This window comes from Canis lupus (assembly GCF_048164855.1).
Source record: "Canis lupus baileyi chromosome Y unlocalized genomic scaffold, mCanLup2.hap1 SUPER_Y_unloc_8, whole genome shotgun sequence".
Taxonomy (NCBI): Eukaryota; Metazoa; Chordata; class Mammalia; order Carnivora; family Canidae; genus Canis; species Canis lupus.
This window is the reverse complement of record NW_027326476.1, coordinates 39,446-57,192: the sequence shown is the minus strand read 5'-3', so window position 1 is coordinate 57,192 and position 17,747 is coordinate 39,446. Positions and strand designations below refer to the sequence as shown.

The 17,747-nt window shown below is 42.6% G+C and overlaps 1 long non-coding RNA gene across 1 annotated transcript; it reads left to right on the top strand.

The window, feature by feature from the left end:
- The first annotated feature begins 1,986 nt into the window (after positions 1–1,986).
- LOC140629723 (uncharacterized) lies at positions 1,987–15,278 on the top strand. The gene is made up of 3 exons (XR_012027529.1): positions 1,987–2,514; positions 5,109–5,229; positions 14,889–15,278. It is a non-coding gene; the product is annotated as an uncharacterized lncRNA (long non-coding RNA).
- The last annotated feature ends 2,469 nt before the right edge of the window (positions 15,279–17,747 follow it).

Sequence of the window (17,747 nt, the reverse complement as noted above, 5' to 3'; positions counted from 1 at the left end):
ACAAAACACACCACAAACGACATCTACCAATCTGTCAGAGCTGATGAGGTTTTGAAACCAGACCCTCTTTCTCTGACTTCTGGCAGCACTCTGCCTCTTCTGTCTTCCCCTTCCCCTCCTCTTGTTTCTGCGCCACTTTGGTTGTGGCCTGCATACATCGCTCACTTCAGATTTCCCCACTGGTGCCCCAGGTAAAAACTGACAATGGGGAGTAAATTGACCTTTTAAGTGGACCCAGGTGGAATATATTTGGCCTTTAAACTAATTTAGGTTTGCTGGTTTAATTAAAATAGACATGTCTTTAGAGTTATCAGCATTAAATATGACACTTGTATTCTATCTAGATTTGCTGAAGATCAAATAAGCTTGTGTTATCTGCATTGCAATTTGTTAGCACACTTAAAGTGGTGGTTACTCTGATCTGCCTCAAAGTTTTCATGGGTAATTGTCAAGATAGCTTTCAAAGTATTTGGTAATCTGAAACTTTAAAGTTTTGCTTGGATGATAAATGGGACCAAATTCATTGGACATTTAGGTCTTTCCCAAATAGAACAAAGTGCTAAAGCATTGATTAAAGGATGTAAGATTTGTGCTTTTGACTTCGTATTGTAAACACACTAAGGATATTGGAGGCTATTGGCAAAGATGCTTTGTGCTTAACTGATTCATAAATTTGCCATCTAGGGCAGCCCCGGTGGTGCAGCGGTTTAGCGCTGCCTGCAGCCCAGGGCGTGATCCTGGAGACCCTGGATCAAGTTCCACATCAGGCTCTCTGTATGATGCCTACTTCTCCCTCTGCCTGTGTCTCTGCCTCTCTCTCTCTCTCTCTCTCTCTCTTTCTCTCTCTGTCTCTATGAATAAATAAATAAAATATTTTTAAATAAATAAATAAATAAATAAATAAATAAATAAATAAATAAATAAATAAATTTGCCATTAAAGAGATCTGGGATAACTGTCCACAGCTGGTTACTACTTGGTTTTCACTGGAGACTAAGGTTTCTAAGAGTTAAACTTCTGCTAATTAAGACTGATGGGCATCAGAGAAGCAGCTCTGTATGTGTAAGAACAATCAAAGGAAAGGGAAGACACTCTTGTTGAAGGTAAAAGAAAGTAGTTTTGTCCTGAATGAGACTGGTTGTTTGGAGAGAAGTGGTTTGGGACAAAATCTGGATGTAAAAAGGTTTTTGTGAAGGGCAATCTTTGGGAAGGAATTTTATGTATGGTCAGGGCAGCACTAAGATCAAAATGAATGGATTTAAAAAGTACAGTGGTATAAGGTTGAAAGTCTGCTTTCTCTGTGTTAAAAATACAAAATTTTCTTGAGTTGTGGGTTTGCTCTTGATATGAAAATGTAAACAAAGTTGTTTTCTTTTCCCTTTGTCCTCCCAGAAAAAACAGTTTCTGTTTTGCCTTTATCGGGTCCTTGGTGATCTCTAATCTGGCTTAGGCTATGCTTTAAAACTTTCTAAGGCTTTTTTTTTTCAATAAAATTTTTATTTATTTACTTGAGAGAGAGACAGAGAGTGAGCATGAGTGGGGCAGAGGCAGAGGGGGAAGGACAGGGAGAGGCAAGCTCCCCGCTGAGCAGGGAGCGGATTGGAGCTCCATCCAGGACCTGAGCCAAAGGCAGATGCTTAACCAACTTAGCCACCCCGAAACGTTCTAAGGTTTTTAACAAGCTTCCCCAAGATTTAAATCACAGATGAAGTCTCCTTGACTAATCAGGCTTGTTTATTTGGCATGTTACGTTCTTGTATAAAGTCATCACTTGGTATACTGATTATTGAAGTGTTATGTGTCACAGAAATAACTGTATTTCCTTGTCAGTTGCATCATAATGAACAGACCATCAACAATGGCCATTTCTGAGTTTTTGTCATTTATAATTGTTTCTATTCTCTTGCAAAATGACTTTTATCTTCAAGGGGATTCATAAAAGGACTTTGGGACAAATATAGGTATTTGATATCTTTAAGACCAAACCTGAAATGGGTAAGAATTTTCCAGAACTAATTAATAAGCTGCATTCAAACTGAACAAGAATTAGTAATATGGGACTAAATGAACTAGGAAGAAGATTACAGTTTTGTAGCTCTTGCTTGAAACATTGCTGGCTCTCTGTTTACACTTCCAGATTAAGGAAAACTTCTCTTAAGCTATCTGTGATGTACAGAAACCTGATAATTCATTTGTGAACAAATGGAAGCATTTAACTTTTCTCTCTACCTGAACCCCCTGAGATCCGAAAGGTCTCAATAATTTTTCTTTCTTCCATGGCAATCATAGTCATTTGCATAAGCTCTCCAGGAATCTGTTCTCTTTGTAACAGGACACCACTGGAAACATTGGTTATTCTACAAGACTTTGCCTGGAATGTCATATTTCAGAGAGACAGACATAAACTCATATATGACTACACAGTTTATGACTTTATGAAACCTGGAGCCATAAAGCCCCCTTGGAACTGTTGGCCTGATACCTTGTGTGCAGAGTTCCCAGCAGCCTCACCAGGTGAGTAAAGAATGTCACTTTCTGGCAGGTGCAGCAGGAACCTCAGGATACTTTGGGAGCCTTGTGAACACAAAGCCGCCCAAGTCTACAGGTATTGCAGGCATGTCTGACAGCAAGCACTTATCTTGGCTTCTGGCCTACAGGGGCTACTAAAAGTTCAATCTAGATTCCTTGTAAAAGTTCCAGCAAAACAGACTCTAAAAGATCGATATGGGCAGTTGTTGAACTTATGTAAATGATTAGGTCAGCTTTGTTAAAATTCTATTTGTTTTGCAAACAAATTAGTCTCGAGTTGGCTATCTCTGAAAATAAGGATGATTTTAGACAGAAAAATTAAGTTTCAATAACACATCTTTGCAGCTGTTAAATCCTAGTTAAGATTGTCTTTAAAAGTTTGTTGTTTGCCTACACTAGACAACTTGAGGCAAACTTCAGAGAAATTGCCACGATAGCTCACGTATACACAGTCCTCTTGTTTGTTACTCTGTGGGGATAATAACACCGCCCCATGGGCATATGATTATTTGAAGAGCTGAAAATGTGATTGACTCCCCAACAATCGTATGATTCAACTAGCACCTTGACTAAATCTGTGTGGTTACGATGACAAAAATCACTCCTCAAAAGCCACTGCATACCCCACTCCCTAGGGTTAACTATGGACTTCTGGAGATAATGGATGACCTCTCCTTCTTTATGATTGGATTGGATGATGCACTTGGGGATGCCCTTATTTCTTGAGACAAGTTTTCTCCCACTTGCCAGTGATTCCTTGTAACTAAGATATTGTTAAGGATAGACCTCAAACAAAGAAGATTCCATGATGGTTTTATCCCTCAGCCACTTCTGTTGATACAAAAGTGCTGAGTGGAGGCTTTAGCCAAGCATACAACATCCCTCCTGGTGGAAGGATCCTCAAAGGGCACTATGAGACAGTCCATGACTCTAATGACTTCACCTCAGGTCCAGAATGTCTTAGATACCAGAGGCCACCAATGGATGATGAGAGGCCGACTTATTAAATACTAGGCTGTGCTCATAGATATGCCTGAGATACTGTCAAACTTTAAACCCAGCTACCTTTATGTCTGGACCTGACCTTCGTACTTCTATAGAGCATAACTGTTCACAGGTTATTGATCTTGTTTATTCTAGTCGACCAGATTTAAAAGATTCCCCTATCGAAAATGCAGATGACAACCAGTTTACCAATGGCAGCAGTTTCATGGAAAAGGGAATAAGAAAAGATGGGTAAGCTATAGTTGGTCTAACTCAGACTATTGAGGCCAGAGCAAATAGGAGCCAGGAAAGCAGAGTTAGTTAGTAGTGCTCACTTGTGCTTTGCAATTTTTAAGACAAAGCCTTAAAAAATATTTGTACTGACTCCAAATATGCCTTCCTCATCCATGGAGCAATTTAGAAGAAAGGGGATCATTATCAAGCCAGAATTCCCTAATCAAATATTAAGCCTGAAAATACAACTGTTCTCGACCCTGTACACTTACCTGAGGAGGTAGCTGTAAACCACCTCAAAGGACAGCAGAAAGGATATGACCCTAGAATGTAAAAAAAACAATTCAGTAGACCACATGGCCCAAGCAGGCAGCACAAATAGGCAAATATTCTGTCTTTTACCAATCTTACCTCCAATAAGGTCCATGAGGGCAGTCTATTCAGACCAAAAAATTCACATAGCCCAGGAACAAGCATATTCAGAAATGCTTTATAATGAGGGGAAATTTTTTATACCCAAATAATAACCAGGGAAAGATAATACAGGGAGTACTCCATTCATTTGGATAAAAAGGCCACTGGAGTGACAAAAACTTTGCTAAGAGAAATTGCCCCTGGATTTGGACTCCTTTGATCCCTATACAAATTCAAAAGATGGCCCTACAAGACTGACTAGCCCTTGATATCTTAAGTGCAATTCAAGGAGGCCTAGAATTAGATGACTGACTCCTAATGGGACGCAGTGGTTCTGTGACTCTAACTTGAGTCACAAGTTCCTTCCCCCGTTGGTGGATAGGCCACTGAAACCTGGATTTTGCCTGGATGCATGGATGCACTGTTAAAACCACTGCCAACTGAGCCAACCTTCCAAATTTAAAATGATGGTAGACACGGCTGTGTCTCATTTGTATGACCACCTAACATCCATTTTTCATCCTTCTTTTGGACTAGAGTGATGTAGGAGAGACGTTAGGGTTGAAATCCAGTGGCCAAGAAGGAATTCTTGAGATGTCTTTGGTGCAAAAAGGTGGTTTTATTGAAGCTGTCCCACAGGACAGGCCCTGTGGGAGAGCTACAATAGGATATTAAGGGGTGGTTATTATATAGTTGGGAGTTGGGAGAAGTTAGGAATACCATAAATCTCTGAGGAATTTTGGAAACAGGTTTCCAGGACCTTGAGGGGGCTAGCTATTGTTGGGGAAAGGTCACTTATTACTGTCTAATAAGCCCGTAGTTTTGAGACCCTTCAGATGTATATCGGTGGGTCCTATGCTTAGGGGAATGATTGCCAATATGTGTCTTGGGGAGAGGAGATACCGGAAATTTCTAAAGGAATTTATAATGTTAAAATACACCTACAGGATCCTGAGCGTTGGGCTAAGATTGCCTTTTGTCCTTCACAAAGTATTAACATTCAGGCAGCTGGTTCCTACAAGAGTGTCACTCTGCCTGTTTCAAAGACTTGTCAATGGACTGTGAATGGTAAGGCCATTTAATTTTTCTTTTGCCTCTGTCCCCCACATCATTTCCCCTCTGAATTATTTTGACCGTTAAATCTTCAAGTTGACTGGGAGTGGAATATCATCTTCTATAACTTCTTCCTGCTGAATAGGGGTCTAGAGATGTCACCACCTATGGTCTGTTTAGAGATGATAGGTAGATGATAGATGATAGATAGATATAGATAGATAGATAGATAGATAGATAGATAGATAGATAGATAGATAGATAGATAGCTGTGTGTGTGTGTGTCTGTGTGTGTGTAAACCTCAGTGTGCACATAGCAGCTGCTTTTCTGTGGTAGAAACTAGCTGAAAGCAGAGAATGGAGCAGATTGCAGAAAACCTGGCTGTTGCTTTTCGCTGTCTGCCACAATAGGTTCAAGCCTCTGCGATGGCTTTTCTGGGACATAAGGGAGTAAGAGACTGAGTCAAGTACAGACACCCGATAACCAGGCTGCAGTTTTTTGCTGAGTGCTACAATAAACTCTAGCCTGCACCCCCACTGTGCACCCCCACTGTGCTACTGCTTTTCAGGGATGGGATGGTGCTGGCCATGCCCCAAGCCTCTTATCTGGGATAGAGGAATGGGTCTGCACCTTACCAGGCCCTATAAAACTTGGAGTTTGGAATCCCAGCCACTGGCCAGAGATAAAATACAGATCTGTGGCTCTGGATGTGCTGACAGGCTAGGCACAGGCAGGTTAAAGGTAGTGAACTGACAAAAGCTAGGGACACGGGAGATTGTTTGCTTTCCCAAGAGGGCTTCCTGAACAGCAGTGGCTGGAAATTCCATCCCCAGGGACAAGAGGGCAGGGTGATGCCATCGACTACGTACTTCACCACCACTCCCTCGTCCTGCCCACCAGCGCAGTTTGGCTTCGGAGGCAAACACAGCACCTCCAAGGAAGGCTGGAAACCACTATGCTAAACCCCACACCTTGACCTGGCATCTTTAGAAGGACAAGTCACCTCCTGAACAAGTCCAGCAGACCTCTCTCACAGAAAACCAACGTAGGCTTGCATCTAGCAAATCTATGGAGCAAAGAAAGGTCCAAAACATCAGACGAGGGGCGGGGCAAGATGGCGGAGGAGTAGGGTCCCCAAGTCACCTGTCCCCACCAACTTACCTAGATAACTTTCAAATCATCCTGAAAACCTACGAATTCTCTCTGAGATTTACTTATTTATTTTAATTATTTTTATTTATTTTTCATTGGAGTTCAATTTGCCAACATATACCATAACACCCAGTGCCCATCCCATCAGGTGCCCCTTCAGTGCCCGTCACCCAGTCACCCCAACCCCCCACCCACTACCCTTCCACTACGCCTTGTTCATTTCCCAGAGTTAGGTGTCGCTCATGTTTTGTCACCATCACTGATATTTTCACTCATTTTCTCTCCTTTCCCCTTTCAGTATTTTTTATATTCCCCAAATGAATGAGACCATATAATGTTTCTCCTTTCCAGATTGACTTATTTCACTCAGCACAATACGCTCCAAGTCCCTCCACGTCGAAGCAAATAGTGGGAATTTCTCGTTTCTAATGGCTGAGTAATATTCCAGTGTATACACAGACCACATCTTCTTTATCCATTCATCTTTCAGTGGACACCGAGGCTCCTTCCACAGTTTGGCTATTGTGGGTATTGCTGCTATAAACATCGGGGTGCAGGTTTTTCACTTCATCTGTATCTTTGGGGTAAATCTCCAGCAGTGCAATTGCTGGGTCATAGGATAGTTCTATTTTTAACTCTTTGAGGAACCTCCACAGTTTCCAGAGTGGCTACACCAGGTCACACTGCCACCAACAGTGCAAGAGGGTTCCCCCTTCTGCACATCGTCGGCAACATTTGTTGTTTCCTGCCTTGTTAATTTTCCCCATTCTCACTGGTGTGAGGTGGTATCTTATTGTGGGTTGGATTGGTATTTCACTGAAGCCCAGTGGTGTGGAGCATTTTCTCATGTGCTTGCTGGCCATGTCTAGGTCTTCCTCTGTGAGATTTCCGTTCATGTCTTTTGCCCATTTCAAGACTGGATCGTTTGTTTCTTTGATATTGAGTTTAATAAGTTCTTTACAGATCTTGGATACTAGCCCTTTATCTCATACGTCATCTGCAAATATCTTCTCCATTCTGTAGGTTGTCTTTTAATTTTGTGGACTGTTTCTTTGCCTGTGCAAAACCTTCTTATCTTGAAGAAGTCCCAATAGTTCATTTTTGCATTTGTTTCTCTTGCCTTCAAGGATGTATCTTGCAAGAAGTTACTGTGGCCGAGTTCAAAAAGGGTGTTGCTTGTGTTCTCCTCTACAATTTTGATGGACTCTTGTCTCACATTTGGATCTTTCATCCATTTTGAGTTTGTCTTTGTGTATGGTGTAAGAGAAGGGTCCAGTTTCTATCTTCCGTGTGTGGCTGTCCAGTTTTCCTAGCACCATTTATTGAAGGGACTGTCTTTTTTCCAGTAGATAGTCTTTCCTCCTTTGTTGAATATTAGTTGATCATAAAGTTGAGGGTCCACTTCTGGATTCTCTGTTCTGTTCCATTGATCTATGTGTCTGTTTTTGTGCCAGTACCACACTGTCCTGATGACCACAGCTTTGTAGTACGACCTGAAATCTGGCATTGTGATGACCCCAGCTATCGATATCTTTTTTAATATTCCCCTGGCTATTCGGAGTCTTTTCAGATTCCACACAAATCTGAAGATGGTTTCTTCCAACTCTCTGAAGAAAGTCCATGGTATTTTGATAGGGATTGCATTGAACACGTAAATTGCCCTGCGTAGCATTGACATTTTCACAATATTAATTCTTCCACTCCATGTGCATGGAATATTTTTCCATCTTCTTTGTGTCTTCCTCAATTTATTTCAGAAGCGTTCTGTAGTTATTAGGGTATAGATCCTTTCCCTCTTTGGTTCGGTTTCTTCCTAGGTATCTTATGCTTTTGGGTGCAGTTTTCAATGGGATTGACTCCTTAATTTCTCTTTCTTCAGTCTCATTGTTAGTGTATAGAAAGGTCACTGACTTCTGGGCATTGATTTTGTATCCTGCCACACTGCTGAATTGCTGTATGAGTTCTAGCAATCTTGGGGTGGAGGCTTTCGGGTTTTCTAGGTAGAGTATCATGTCATCTGCAAAGAGGGAGAGTTTGACTTCTTCTTTGCCAATTATTTCTTTCTGTTGTCTGATTGCTCAGGCTAGGACTTCTAGGACTGTGCTGAATAGCAGTGGTGAGAGTGGACATCCCTGTCTTCTTCCTGATCTTAGGGAAAAGGCTCTCAGTGTTTCCCCATTGAGAATGATATTTGCTGTGGGCTTTTCATAGATGGCTTTTAAGATGCTGCGGAATGTTTCCTCTATCCCTACACTCTGAAGAGTTTTGATCAGGAATGGATGCTGTATTTTGTCAAATGCTTTCTCTGCATCTATTGAGAGGATTACATGGTTTTGTTTTTACTCTTGTTGATACGATTTATCGCATTGATTGCTTTACGAGTGTTGAACCAACCTTGCATCCCAGGGATAAATCCCCTGTGGTCATGGTGAGTCATCTTCTTAATGTAATGTTGGATCCTATTAGCTAGTGTCTTGTTGACAATTTTTGCATCCATGTTCATCTGGGATATTCATCTATAATTCTCCTTTTTGGTGGGGTCTTTGTCTGGTTTTGGAATGAAGGTGATGCTGGCCTCATAGAATGAGTTGGAAGTATTCCATCTCTTTCTATCTTTCCGAACAGCTTTAGTAGAATACTTATGGTTTCTTCTTTACACGTTTGATAGAATTCCCCTGGGAGGCCATCTGGCCCTGGACTTTTGTGTCTTGGGAGGTTTTTGATGACTGCCTCAATTTCCTCCCTGGTTATTGGCCTGTTCAGGTTTTCTATTTCTTCCTGTTTCAGTTTTGGTAGTTTGTGGCTTTCCAGAAATGTGTCCATTTCTTCCAGGTTTCCTCATTTATTGGCATATAGCTGTTCATAATATGGTTTAAAAACCGTTTGTATTTCCTTGGTGTTGGTAGTGATCTCTCCTTTCTCATTCATAATTTTATTAATTTGAGTCTTCTCTCTCTTGTTTAATAAGGCTAGCTAATGGTTTATCTATCTTATTCTTTATTTCAAAGAACCGAATCCTGGCTTTGTTGATCTGTCCCACAGTTCTTCTGGTCTCTATTTCACGGAGTTCTGCTTGAATCTTTATTAAGTCTCTTCTTCTGCTGGGTGTAGAATCTATTTGCTGTTTTTTTTCTCCATCTCCTTTAGGTGCAAGGTTAGCTTTTGTATTTGAGTTCTTTCCAGTTTTTGAATGGATGCTTGTATTGCGATGTATTACCCCTCAGGACTGCGTTTGCTGTATCTCAAAGAATTTGAACGGTTGTATCTTCATTCTCATTACGTTCCATGAATCTTTTTAATTCTCAGGACTGCGTTTGCTGTATCCCAAAGAATTTGAACGGTTGTATCTTCATTCTCATTAGGTTCCATGAATCTTTTTAATTCTTCTTTAATTTCCTGGTTGACCCTTTCATCTTTTAGCAGGAGGGTCCTTCACCTCCACATCCTTGGAATCCTTCCAAAATTCTTCTTGTGATTTATTTCTAATTTCAAAGCATTATGGTCTGAAAATATGCAGGGGACGATCCCAATCTTTTGGTATCGGTTCAGACCTGATTTGTGACCCAGTATGTGGTCTATTCTTGAGAAAGTTCCATGTGCACTTGAGAAGAATGAGTATTCAGCTGCGTTTGGATATAAAGTTCTGTAAATATCTCTGAAATCCATCTGTTCCAGTGTATCATTTAAGGCTCTTGTCTCGGGCAGCCCTGGTGGCGCAGCGGTTTAGCGTCGCCTGCAGCCCAGGGCGTGATCCTGGAGGGCCGGAATCGAGTCCCACATCGGGCTCCCTGCATGGAGCCTGCTTTTCCCTCTGCCTGTCTCTCTCTCTCTGAATGAATGAATGAATGAATGAATGAATGAATGAATGAATAAATAAGGAAAGAAAACTTTAAAGTTCTTGTCTCTGTATATTGTTGTGCTTGGGAAATCTGTCGATTGTAGAATGCGCTAGATTGAAGTCACCAAGTGTAAGTGTATTATTATCTAAGTATGTCTTAACTTTGCTGATTAATTGATTGTTATACTTGGCAGCTCCCACATTCGGGGCATAAATATTGATGATGTTACATCCTCTTGTTGGATAGATCCTTTAAGTATGATATAGTGCCCCTCTTCATCTCTCACTACAGACTTCGGGATAAACTTTAGTTTATCTGGTATAAGGATGGCTACCACTGCTTTCTTTTGAGGACCATTTGAATGGTACATTGTTCCCCAACCTTTTATTTTCAGGCTGTAGGTGTCCTTCTGCCTAAAATGAGTCCCTTGTAGACAGCAAATAGATGGGTCTTGCTTTTTTATCCAGTCTGAAACCCTGCCCCTTTTGGTGGGGTCATTAAGCTCATTCACGTTCAGCGTTACTATTGAAAGATATGGATTTAGTGTCATCATGATACCTATTCAGTCCCTGGTTTTGTGGGTTGTTCCCTTGGACTTCTTCTTTCTATTACAGAATCCCCCTTAGGATTTCTTGCGGAGCTGGCTTGGTGGTCACATACTCTTTCAGTTTCTGCCTATCTTGGAAGCTCGTTATCTCTCCTTCTATTCTGAATGAGAGCCTTGCTGGATAAAGTATTCTTGGCTGCATGGTCTTCTCATTTAGGACCCTGAATATATCCTGCCAGCACTTTCTGGCCTGCCAGGTCTCTGTGGAGAGGTCTGCTGTTAATCTAATATTTCTCCCCATAAAATTTAGAGATTTTTTTGTCTCTTGCTGCTTTAAGTGTCTTCTCTTTGTCTTTGGAATTTGCAAGTTTCACTATTAAATGTCAAGGTGTTGAGCAGTTTTTATTGATTTTAGGGGGGTATCTCTCTATTTCCTGGATCTGAATGCTTGTGTCCCTTCCCAGGTAGGAAAGTTCTCAGCTATGATTTGTTCAAATACGTATTCTGGACCTCTGTCCCTTTCGGCACCCTCGGGAGCCCCAATTACATGTAGATTTTCCCTTCTGAGGCTGTCATTTATTTCCCTTAACCCATCCTCATGATCTTTTAATTGTCTCTTTTTCCCTCAGTTTCTCGCCTTGCCATCAACTTGTCTTCTATGTCACTCACTCATTCTTCTACCTCGTTAACCCTCATGGTTAGGACCTCCAGTTTGGATTGCATCTCACTTAATTGATTTTTAACTTCTGACTGATGAGATCTAAATTCTGCAGTCATGAAGTCTCTTGACTCCTTTATGCTTTTTTCTCGAGCCAACAGTATCTTTATAATTGTGCTTCTGAATTGGTTTTCTGACATTGAATTGTAATCCAGATTTTGTAACTCTGTGGGAGAGAGGACTGTTTCTGGTTCTTTCTTCTGAGGGGAGTTTTTCCTTCTCGTCATTTTGCTCAGTCCAGAGTGACCAAAAGCAAGTTGTACTGGAAAAAGGAGAAAAAGAGAGAACAGAAAAAAGAAAAATAACAACGGAAGAAGAAGAAGAAGAAAAAAGAAAAAAAAATGGGGTGGGGGGAACAGAAGACAAAGAACAAGGGGGAGTATCCTCTGATTCTATATACTGTAAATACCTCGACTTCCCCGGGACTTTCCGGTGCTGCTTGGTCAATAACTTGCTTTTCCCTCTTCCCTCTAGCTGGTCTTCTGGGGGAGGGGCCTGCTGTGCTGATTCTCAGGTGTGAGTACCTGGGGGAGCTTCTCAGCCCCCTGCCTGGTACACGGCTCATTGGGAGTTGTTTAACCTGTTCATCCTGTGAGGCCACCGTGAGGCTCAGTGGAGGTTGTTTATCCTGTGAGGCCCCAGGAGGAACAGTGGCAGCGGCCAGCTCTCCAGCCCTGGAGTCCAGCCCGGTAGTTACTGCTACCGCAGCTCCCAGTCCGCAGGGTTCTGGATTCTCCGGGGGCGGGGCCGCTGATCTGCACTGCTCAGGGTAGTGGCGGCAGGAGTGTCCTTGCTGTCCTGTGCCCTCCCGGCCTCTGCCTGTCCCGCGGGGAGCGCCGGATCCTGGGCTGTGTCCTCCGGCAGCCTGGGCTCTGGGGCCTGCACTGTTGGAATCCCCCTCCCTGGCGATACAGCCCTCTCCACGCGGAGCCTCCGAATTCCTCTCAGGTGGAATTTATAGGTTTTCAGGATGATTTGAAGGTTATCTAGGTCTCACTCTGAGATTTAAAGAGAAAACAGCTGGAACGCTCCAGAGAGAAGAGTTTTTGCTTCTAACGAGGTAGGAAGGCGGAAAAAAATTAAAAAAAAGAATCAAGCGGGGGGGGGGGGGGGAGCCCCCCACGTGGAGCCTGGCTAAGTCCGGGTAGCAAAAGCCTCCTGGGACAGGGAAGCCCAGTCCCTGAGAAGCAGGAACTTTAAAAATCCGCACCAGGTTTGTCCCAGATGGAAAGGCGATTAGTAGGAACTTGGGCAGAATTGCAGGAGGGTCAGTGGAGCCTCCAGTCTCCCAGAGTCCCTAACAGAGGAAGTGCACCCTGCGGGAGAGCGTTCTATAGACTGTGGGCTGAGCTCGGTAAAGGGTTGGATGGAGTACGGGCCGGCGGGCCTCGGGAGAAGCTCAGGCAGAGGCTCCCGACGGAGGGGACTGTGCCCTGCTGCTTTCGGGAGCCGCTCCCTGAGAATATGATTCCAGCAGCACAGGCCCCAGACAGCAGGGCACCGCGGAACTCAACCTAGGATCCGGTGCTCCCCCCTCCCTGGGACAGGTGGAGGCAACGAGGGCACAGGTCAGTGAGGATTCTCCTGCCCCCCGCCCCCGGGCGCCCCTAGCTGTGCAGATCAGCACCACCCGCCCCCGGAACATGAGGCCAGTGTGGACTGGGAAATTGTAGTAGTTACTGTGGGAGCTGACTCCAGAGCTGGAGAACTGGCTGCCGCCAGTATTGTTGTTCCTCCTTGTGTCACCCTGTGCCTGGGGCGGAGTGGGGTCGCCAGGGAACAGCGGCCTCAGAGAATAAACAGCTCCCACTGAGCCCTGCACCTGGCATGGGGCCGGGTAGCTACCTGGGTGCACACATCTGAGAATCAGCACAACAGGCCCCTCTCCCAAAAGACCAGCTGGAAGGACAGGGGAAGAGCAAGTTCTTGGCGGACCAACACTGGAAAGCTCCAGGGGAAGTTGAGGGATTTACAGTTTATAGAACCAGAGTATACCCCTCCTTTTTAATTTTTTTCCTCCCTTTTCCAGGAAAGCATTAGATCAGACTGTAAGTTTCCAATTTTTTCTCTTTTCCCACCTTAACTACAATATTTTACCACCTCTTCATTTTTAAGATTCTTCCTTTCTGACTTTCATATTTCTACAGTTACAGACCTTGATGTATTTTCCACTTCTAGATTACCTTCAACATACTCAGTTTAATTTTGGGAGATATGCAAGATATGTTTTCTTTGTTTTGTGTTTTTGTTTTCGCTGCCTCATTTTGCTCTACAATGGCAGAAGTTAATACCTTCTAAAACATGACCCAGTATGCACCCAGAACCAAGTATTATACCATGCTGTTTCATTCTGTGAGATTCCTCATTCCCATTCTGCCCCCCGCCCCCTTTATCTCATCTATGCTTTGGTGGTCAATGTTGGGGCCCTCTACAAGTATTTCTGGTTTATATAAATTTGGGACTGAGCATCTTCTAATAATACAGAACTTAATATATCAGAAACAAGAGAATCACCCTCCGGACCCCTACATTCTCCCTCCACTACAACTTCTTCACCACCACCATCTCCCAGTCCCGCCCTCCCCACCTTTTTTTCTTATTCTCTTTTTCTTTTTCTATTCTTCTTTTTCCCTCCTTTTTTCTCTTCTTTTTTAGGTTCATGGCCTTTTATTTTTTACTACTTTTTTTTTAAACTTGTTTTTCACTTTAGTTGTCCTTTCATTTTATTTTGTCTGATCTGTTTTCAATTTCTGGTCTCTGACCCTCGGCAGAATCATCTGGGTGAAATTTAGTCAGGTCATGGTTGATAGTCTTGACACCGCCCGCTCATACAGCCACTCTGCACTGAGAAAAATAACTAGAAAGAAGAACTCCCCCTGGTGAACATAGATGCAAAAATTCTTATCAAGATACTAGCCAATAGGATCCAACAGCCCATTTACCTGGATTATTCACCACGAACAGGTGGGCATTATTCCTGGGATGCAAGGTGGCTCAACATACACAAATCAACCAGTGTGATATGCCACATGCGTAAAAGAAAGGACAAGTGCCATATGATCTTCTCAATAGATGCAGAAAAAGTGCTTTACAAAATAGAGCATCCTTTCTTGATAAAAACTGTCCACTGTGTAAGGCTAGAGGGAACATATCTCATTTGCATAAAAGCCATATTAAAAAAAACTCACAGCAAATATCATCCAAAACAGGGAAAAACTGAGATCTTTTACCCTAAGTTCAAGAACACGACAGGGATGTCCACTCTCACCACTGTTGTGCAACATAATGCTAGAAGTCTTAGCCTTGGCAATAAAAATTTTAAAAAAATAAAGAAATAAATAAAAACTTAAAAAACCCACAAAGAAATAAAAGGCATCCAAATCAACAGAGAAGAAATCAAACTCTCCCTTTTTGCAGATCACATGATTCTCCACGGAAAAATCCTAAAGGACTCCAGCAAAATATTGCTAGAATTCATACAGCAATTCGGCAAACTGGCAGGATACAGAATCAATGCACAGGAATCAGTGCATTTCTGTGCACTAACAATGAGACAGAAGAAAGAGAAATGAAGGAATTGATCCCATTTACAATTCTACCAAAAACCATAAGATACCTAGGAAGAAACCTAACCACTTTGGTAAAGGATCTGTACTCTGAAAACTGTAGAACACTTAAGAAAGGAATTGAGGAGGACACAAAGAAATGGAAATTCCCATGCTCATGGGTTGGAAGAACAAATATTGCTATAATATCTATACTACACAGAGCAATCTACACATTCAATGCAATCCGTATCAAAATACCATCAGCATTTTTTCATAGAGTTGGAATAAACCATCCCAAAATTTGCGTGGAAACAGAAAAGACCCAGAATAGCTGAAGGAATGTTGAAAAAGAATCCCAAAACTGGAGGCATCACAATTCCTGACTTCAAGCTGTATGACAAAGATGTCATCATCAAGACAGTGTCCTACTAGCACAAAGACACACAGATCCTTGGAACAGAATATAGAAGTCAGAAATGGACCCTCAACTCTGTGGTCAACTAAACTTTCACAAGGCAGGAAAGGATATACAATGGAAAAAAAGCCAGTCTCTTCAACCAGTGGTGTTGGGAAAGTTGGACAGACACATGCAAGAGAATAAAACTGTACCACTTTCTTACACCAAACACAAAAATAAGTTCAAAGTGGATGAAAGACCTAAATGTGAGACAGGAATCCATCAAAAAATGCAGAGAATGCAGGCAGCAGCCTCTGTGACCTCAGCCATAGCAAAGAAATGGATGCAATTGATTGCCTCTCCAGAGGCAAGAAGAACAAAGGCAAAAGTGAACAATTGGGACTTGATAAAGATTTAAAAAAGAACAAAAACCCAACAAACTTTGTACAGAAAAGGAAACAGTCAACAAAACTAAAACTTTTTTTAGTTTTAGATATTCGTAAATGTCGTATCAGATAAAGGGCTAGCATCCAAGATCTATAAAGAACTTATCAAAATCAACACCCAAAAAACCCAAATAATCCAGTCAAGAAATGAGCAGAAGACACGAACAGACATTTCCCCCAAGAAAACACACAAATGGCCAACAGGCGCATAAAAAAGAACATTCCGCATCACTGGGCACCAGGGAAATCCAAACCAAAACCACAATGTGATCCCACCTCACACCACTCACAAGGGCTCAAATTAAACTCAAAATTAAACTAAGGGGCACATGTATGTTTATAGCAGCAATCTCCACAATAGCCAAAATATGGGAAGAGCTAAGATGTCCTAATCAACAATCCAATGAATGGATAAAGGAGCTGTGGTATATATCCATTGTGTGTGTATACTCAGCCATCAAAAAGAAAGAAATTTTGCCACTTGCAATGGAATGGGTGGAACTAGAAGACATTCTGCTAAGCAGAATAAGTCAGTCAGAGAAGGGCAAATACCATACGATTTCACTCATATGTGGAATTTAAGAAACAAAACAGATGAACATGGGGGAGGGGAAAGAAAAATAAAACAAGATGAAAATTGAGAACCAGGCAAACCATAAGAGATGCTGAGCTTTAGGGAACAAACTGAGGGTAGCTGAGGGATTTGGGTGAGAGGATGGGCTAACTAGGTGATGGGCATTAAGGAGTGAAGTAGTGGCACTGGGTGTGGTGTGCAACTGATGAATCACTTAATGCTACTTCTGAAACTAATAACACGGTATGGGGGCGGGGCAAGATGGCAGAAGAGGAGGGGTCCTCGACTCACCTGGTCCCACCAACTTACTGAGATAACTCTGAAATCATCCCGAACACTGACAACTCCGACCTGAGATTTAAAAAGAGAACAATCAGAATGCTCCAGAGAGAAGGGAGCATTTGCTTCTAGCAAGGTAGGAAGGTGGAAAAAAATAAAAAAAAAATAAAGGAAATAAATAAAAATAAATAAATAAATAAAATAAATAAAATAAAAATAATAAATAAATAAAAGAAATAAATAAAAAATAAAAAAATAAATATAAAAAATATAAAATAAAATGAAATAAAAATATAATAAAAAATATAAAAGAATATAAAATATAAAAAAATAAAAATAAATAAAAAAAAAATAAAGGTAGGAAGGTGGAAAAAAATAAAAGAAAAAAGATCAAGTTGGGGAGGGGCACCACGAGGAGCCCAGATAAAGCTTCCTGGAGGGACAGGAAAGCCCAGCCCTGGAGAAGCAGGAACTTTGAAACTCCACCGTGGACTTTTCCCCCGAGGGAAAAGTGCTTAGCAGGGGAATCAGGTAGAGATAAGTGCTTAGCTTCCTTTCCTTAGCAGGAAGGGCAGTGAAGCCTCCAGTTTCCCAGAGACACGAATACAGGAGGGGCCCCTGGAGGGAAAACACACCACAGACTGGGCAGATCTGTACAGGGCTGGCGGCACGTGGCAGGGCATCTGGGAGAAGCCAGTGGGTTAGGCGGGCGCCTCCAGACGGAGGTGTCTGTGCCCTGCTGCCTTGGGGAGCCACGTGCCCCAGAGGCGCCATCCCAGCAGCACAGGGCCCTGGATCCCAGGGCACCGAGCAGACAAAGCCCACGATCCTGCTCTACCCCTGAGACAGGCGGAAGCAGGGAGGGCACAGGACAGTGGGGACTCTCCTGCCGCTCGCTGGGTGCCCTGCAAGCTGTTCGGATCAGTGCCCCCCACACCGCCCCGGAGGTGTCGCACTAGTCCAGTGCGAACTGGAAGACTGCGGTAGTTACTAGCAGGGAGCTGACCCCAGAGCTGGAATTCTGGCCACCTC